This window comes from Notolabrus celidotus, chromosome 1 (genome assembly GCF_009762535.1).
Source record: "Notolabrus celidotus isolate fNotCel1 chromosome 1, fNotCel1.pri, whole genome shotgun sequence".
Classification (NCBI taxonomy): Eukaryota; Metazoa; Chordata; class Actinopteri; order Labriformes; family Labridae; genus Notolabrus; species Notolabrus celidotus.
The window spans coordinates 20,844,440-20,850,228 of NC_048272.1; positions in this window are offsets into that span (position 1 = coordinate 20,844,440).

A 5,789-nucleotide genomic window follows, 5' to 3' on the forward strand; every position below is an offset into this window, starting at 1 on the left:
GGTGAGTAGGAAGGGGTGGGTGGGGGATAAGAACAAGAAGGTAAGGGTCAAAGGGCAGGAGATCAGGACAAGGGGGGGAGAGGGGGAAGTGAAAGGGGATGGACAGGGATCAATCCTGGTGAAGGAACATTCTGCCGCTGTAGAGATAGAAATCTGAAAGGGTTCAGGTATTTTGAGACAGCAGAGCAGCAGCGAAAACTGGTTTCCAGGAGATCATATAGCAAGCTGCTCGGAGAGAACAGCAGACTGCCCGCTTTGAAGGAGCAAAGGGAAAGAGATAGAAAGCAGTAAGGAGCAGGAGAGCAAGAAAGACGGAGCGTTACAGAGAGGGGAGGGTAGCTTAAAGGAGGTAAATAGACACGAGCGTGCCGGGAGTGATGAGAAGCCGGGGACACAGACAAGGGAGAGGGGGGTTGAGGAGGGGGCTCTGTCCACCACGCTACCCCACAGTTGATCCGGCGGCAGTGACAGACGAAGACAATAAGGTATCTGACACAAAAGGAAATATGAAGCTGTGATTCAAGCATGACAAGTAAAGAGTAACATCATTGCATCCCTCCATTAGTCCGATGCTTCTGTGTCGGTCTGAAATGAGAGAGAGAGCAGCTCACGGAACATCGCTCAAGTGTGTGGAAAGGTTGTCCCCCCTAATTATTGCCTCTCTGTCTCCCAATGCCCTGAAACATGCTGTGAAAACACAGCACAGGCTCACTCTCGCTCCATGCAGCTCCGTATCAAGGCTGTGTTGCTCTGCAGAGAGGATCCAGATATCCAGGCAGCAGCCTCATGGATGCAGATTGTAGAGCTGAGCTGCACACAGCCATGCCAGTCCAACGTCTGCCTCTGAATCTACCACGGTTTATCTCATGCCCTCTCCCCTCTCCTTGTTTCCAGGGAGGCGTGCCTCAACCACGCTGTCAACATGTGATGTCACTTCCTATAGTGGGAAGAAATGATCAGCAGATGTGTCTGGAAAAAAAAAGAAATATAGAAGAGAGATGTTAATTAAGCTTTCAGCATTTAAAATATTTTTACAAATATGTAAGCTAAATACTCCAAGAGATTTCAACGCCTTCTTACTTTACATTAATTTCTATTATATCTGATATAACTGAATAGTAGGAATGCACAATATTGGATTTTTTTTCCGATATCCGATACGCCGATATTTTACAACTCATTTAGCCGATTACCGATATTTTTTTCCTGCACACCTTATTGCAGAGATCATCAATTCTCCTCTGCTTAGGATTCTGTTTAGCATACAGTATTATGGTGATACTCTTATCACATTTTTTATGTAATATTCATTTCTTGTGCAATAAAAGAAAAATACTTAATACTTAAAACTGCATATTTATTTATGACAACTGCTGTCAAACAAAATTCTTAAAAAAAGATACATCCTTATTAAAACTTGGAAGATGCTCTCCCTGAAACAATCATAACAATACTAGGGATGCACTGATCTGATCCTGGTATCGGATATCGGCTAGATCGGACTCAAAAAGCTAGATTGGATATCGGTGACAAAGGGCCGATATATACTGCCAATCCATATGGCAGATCTATTCATCTCAGTTCTATGCTTTTCTGTGTTTACAACAGCCATGTGCCTCTCCTGCGTCATCAGCGCCGACCGGTTTGTGCATTTTTGCCCATTAGAGCATGATGGAGGATAACTACAGAGGCTCTGCAGTTGAGGTTCATTTCACGCTTCTTTTGCTAACAACTCCACCGAAAACTCGCAACATGTGCAGCACTAATGTTTCGACTGATGGCAGTCGGGCTGAAAAATATAATGGAAGCCCAAAGGAAGAAGTTTACATCAGGTATGGTCTACTGCAAAGAAGCAAGAAACCTTCTATTAATGGATTCAAAGTATTAAAAAACGGACATCGGATCAAAACGGATCCTTGAAATAAGGGATTCCAGCCTCTGGTTTAGCACTTGGAACCCAGGTACAGTTCACCATCAAGTCAGAAAAGCCTGAAGTTGCCAAAACATGATTCTATCGTCACATTAAGAAATAGAGATTGTTAAATCAATACCGGGATCGGCTAGTATCGGTATCGGCAGATACCAAAGCCCAGGTATCGATATCGGTATCGGGACCTAAAAAGTAGGATCGGTGCATCCCTAAACAATACCCACAAGCAGGGCAGATTTGACCAATTTCACATTTGACAAATGGTTTACTACATGTACCTTACAGACTGCTGCTTAAATTCAAATTGAACTTGAGCCCAACATGTGTGCAGCAGCCCATTATTTTATCGGTTAATTATATCGGCTGATATCGGAGTGCTGGCCGATATCCGATAGTTCATTTTAAAGACAATATCACCCGATACCGATAATGTACCGATAATATCGTGCTTCCCTTACTGAATAGCCTTCACCCTTGCTTGTTTATTCATTAGCACTAAGAGTTTTGTTAAGAGGAAACAAAAAAATCAAAGACAAAATTGTCTTTGTAGCGTATTAAATCCATTATCTTCCTTCCATGATCTTATTATTCTCTAAAGTAAAAACAGAGGCATCATGAGTCTCAAACCTTAATGCAGACAAGTGGATTCATTCTGACTGTATATTGAATTCCCCAAATGGGATTTGTTCCGACAGGTAAATGCAATTAGACCAAGGTTGTTGCAGAGTGATGGCGAATTACACCAGTAGAAGACGAGGGTAGCGTGAAATTTATAAAGAAGTAATGTTGTCATGGAAGGTAATTGTACGCTCGTTGCTCAAGGCTTTCCCTGAAGTCAGACGAATCTGCAGTTTCACCGGAGATGTTGACAACGAGCCGCCTGGGAAAGAGCTTTCTGTCAGAGAAGAAGATTTTGATCAGAGTCAGCATTTATCAGCAACAAAAACACAAACACTTATTCCTGCATTGGCTTCTTTTGTTTCATGCAAACACATTTTAACCTTAATATTTAGTATTTGTTCACCACTGATTACATAAAAAGCAAAATTATCTCTGCTGTCTCAAACAGATTTCATAACTTTTTATGAGCTGCCTGTTGACAAACTATTAATTATCATAAACTTTCAGAAAGTCATCACATTTCTAAAAGGGCTCCTCAAAATGGGCGTCAAAGAAAAATTACCCCTGACTATTAAAAGCTCCCACCAGGAGGGTCAAAGCTTTAGTAGTTCTTTAAGCTACTTTGGTGTAATTATTTATGTAGTTACACTGCCATTGTTGATCTAACGAGTCAGACACCAGCTACGGAATAAGTTGGGAACTATTGGGTTTGTATTTCCCTGCATTAATTTTGCATTCTGCTGCCAGCTGCTGGTTGCTAGCTACATTAGTATCTTGTTAACTTACACATATTACGCAAACTTTGGTGTTAAGGTTGAAGTTTCACAGCGCTTTGTAAACAGCACCTAAGATGAAAGCTTGTTGTTTTATCTTTTGAATGTGATACAACTGCTGCAGGTGTAGGTTAACCTCCGCTTACAGTGCAGACCTGATCCTAGTCACTGTGTACTGCAACCGTCCGCTTCCCTGTGCAAAGCATTCTAGGATACCTTGTGACCAGTTTTGGTAACTTCACTTATAAAATGTTATTAAGTAGTGACACTTTAAATTGCTGCTTTACTTACAAGACAAAGTACCAAATCAGCGTACCCAATGCATTACCAAAAGTGAAGACCCCTGACATCCCTAACTCATGAACCCCTCTGGCTATATTGTCAAAGTGTGTAGGGTAAACTAGCCTCCAATCATGAGTCAGCATCCAACTAGTTAACCCATCCAAATACGATTCAAGTGCATAGGATTTTTTTTAAAACACATACCTGAATACAGTCACGATGCCGTATTCTTGTCCTCAGGGAATGCAGAAATAAGTATCTTCCAGTAATTAGGGCACGTGACGATAGTTCTTGCGGTTCCCCAGCAGGAGGAGTATAGAACTTGGCGGAAAGCAGCATTTTTGCGTTGTCTTTTTTCCCTCTCCTTCCTGAGCTGAACTACAAGCTAGCTGTTGTTGTTTGGGAGCACCAACGGCATATTTCTCCTCCTCAGTGGACTTTGCCACTAGTTGTGGAGTTGTTTACGTTTTCAACTTTGAAGTAGAGCTGACAAGCTTTTGTCCACAGCTTCCATTTCACCATGATTTTTGTTCTTGTGCATTTCTCCCTAAAAATGAAAGTAATGGGACTAGCTTCAAGCACTAGCTGAATTAGCTAGCTATGCATGCACACCGATACAACTGTAGGTTAACCTTCCGCTGGTAAGCAGCTACCTGCCATGAAGTAGGAGGTAAATTGAAACAGTGCAAATGCTTTGGTGATTTTTTGTTGGTGGTTGTGGTGACAAAATAAAAATACTGCAATATTTTCGGTAAAGGACTATTTTTGATAAAAGGGAACTATTTAAATTGCGGAAGCACATTGTTACAGCAAAAAGGTAATCTGAGTACTCTAACAGATTACTTTCTGACGCATTATCATCACTGCTAATCATGCTAAAGCCATAAGCGCCACTTCTTATCAACTTTTCTCCATTATTATATCAAAACCATACATACAAAGAAAACAGTAATACGTTGTTTAGTAAATAAATCTTGTGGGAAGCCGGTTTTCCTGAAAGGACTAACATGAAGACAGCAAATGATTTAGCGGAGGAGGGGGTGAATTGGTTGCATGTCACTGGGCACACGCCATCCGTGAATGGTCTGATGCATTACCTTGTCAATGTTCCAAAACCATTAAAGACCTGAAGAAGTTGATGAAGATGGACTATTAGGCACCTTGTAACAATTAGCATCCACGGATAACTGACTGACATGCAGAAAAGATGTCGAAGTGGAACATAATGTGTCCTTCTTACACTGTGAGGTGGTTGCTTTGTCTGGCTGCTTGTCTTAAGACTGATTTGACAGCCTGCTAACAGATCTGAGATGCATTCTTGTTATGCTGCAGAATGAAATGTCCAACCCAAACCTTACAGCATACAACAGAGATGTACAACATAAAAAAAGATGTAAAAAACCTGAATGTGGACAAGCAGCACAGCGAGGATTCATAACTGTTGCCATTGTGGATCTTGTTAAGTGACTAATGCTTGAGCTAATATTAGTCATCCAGTTGTAGTAGACTTTTTTTTTTCATTGTTGTATTTTTAACCACTCACAGCTGCAAGGATGAAACGACAGGAAAAGCTTTTCTTGGAATAAGGCACATATTAATCTGGACCACACACTTCCCTGCCCCGGCTCTGTCAGTTGATTAATTGCTAAGCAGCTCAGATGAATTGGACTTAGAGATACTTAAAATGGAGATGACTCACATTGAAATGCAAGTAGAGCGCTACCACTGGTGGATATAATGGCCTCTCTGTTGCTGAGGGTAGTCATGCAGATGTCCAATCCCCAAATGCGATCCCAAAAGTCTTTTGATAGCAATTTAATGGTGTAAAAAGCCCTGACAACGTTTTTCTGTATGGAGGTAGTAGACCCTTTTGTCTGCTGGCTTGTCTGTCATTCAGGCGGATCTGAGCTGCATCATAATTATTGAATGCAAGCTGTGATAACTTCCACTTCCAAAACTTCTTATAAACTAAGTGGCAACTCAGCCGAAGACAACAGCACAGCACGCTACTTTTTTGGGGGTTTGTTTATGGAGGCCAATACATCTGTTCTTTTGTGGTCGTGTACATTTAACACAGATTTCATCATCCCCCAAAAATTGCAAGTGCAAGGCTACCATCTGTGGTCTATATTGTCATCTTATTTGGCAAAAGATAATGACTTAGCAGACATGTATGAAACTAA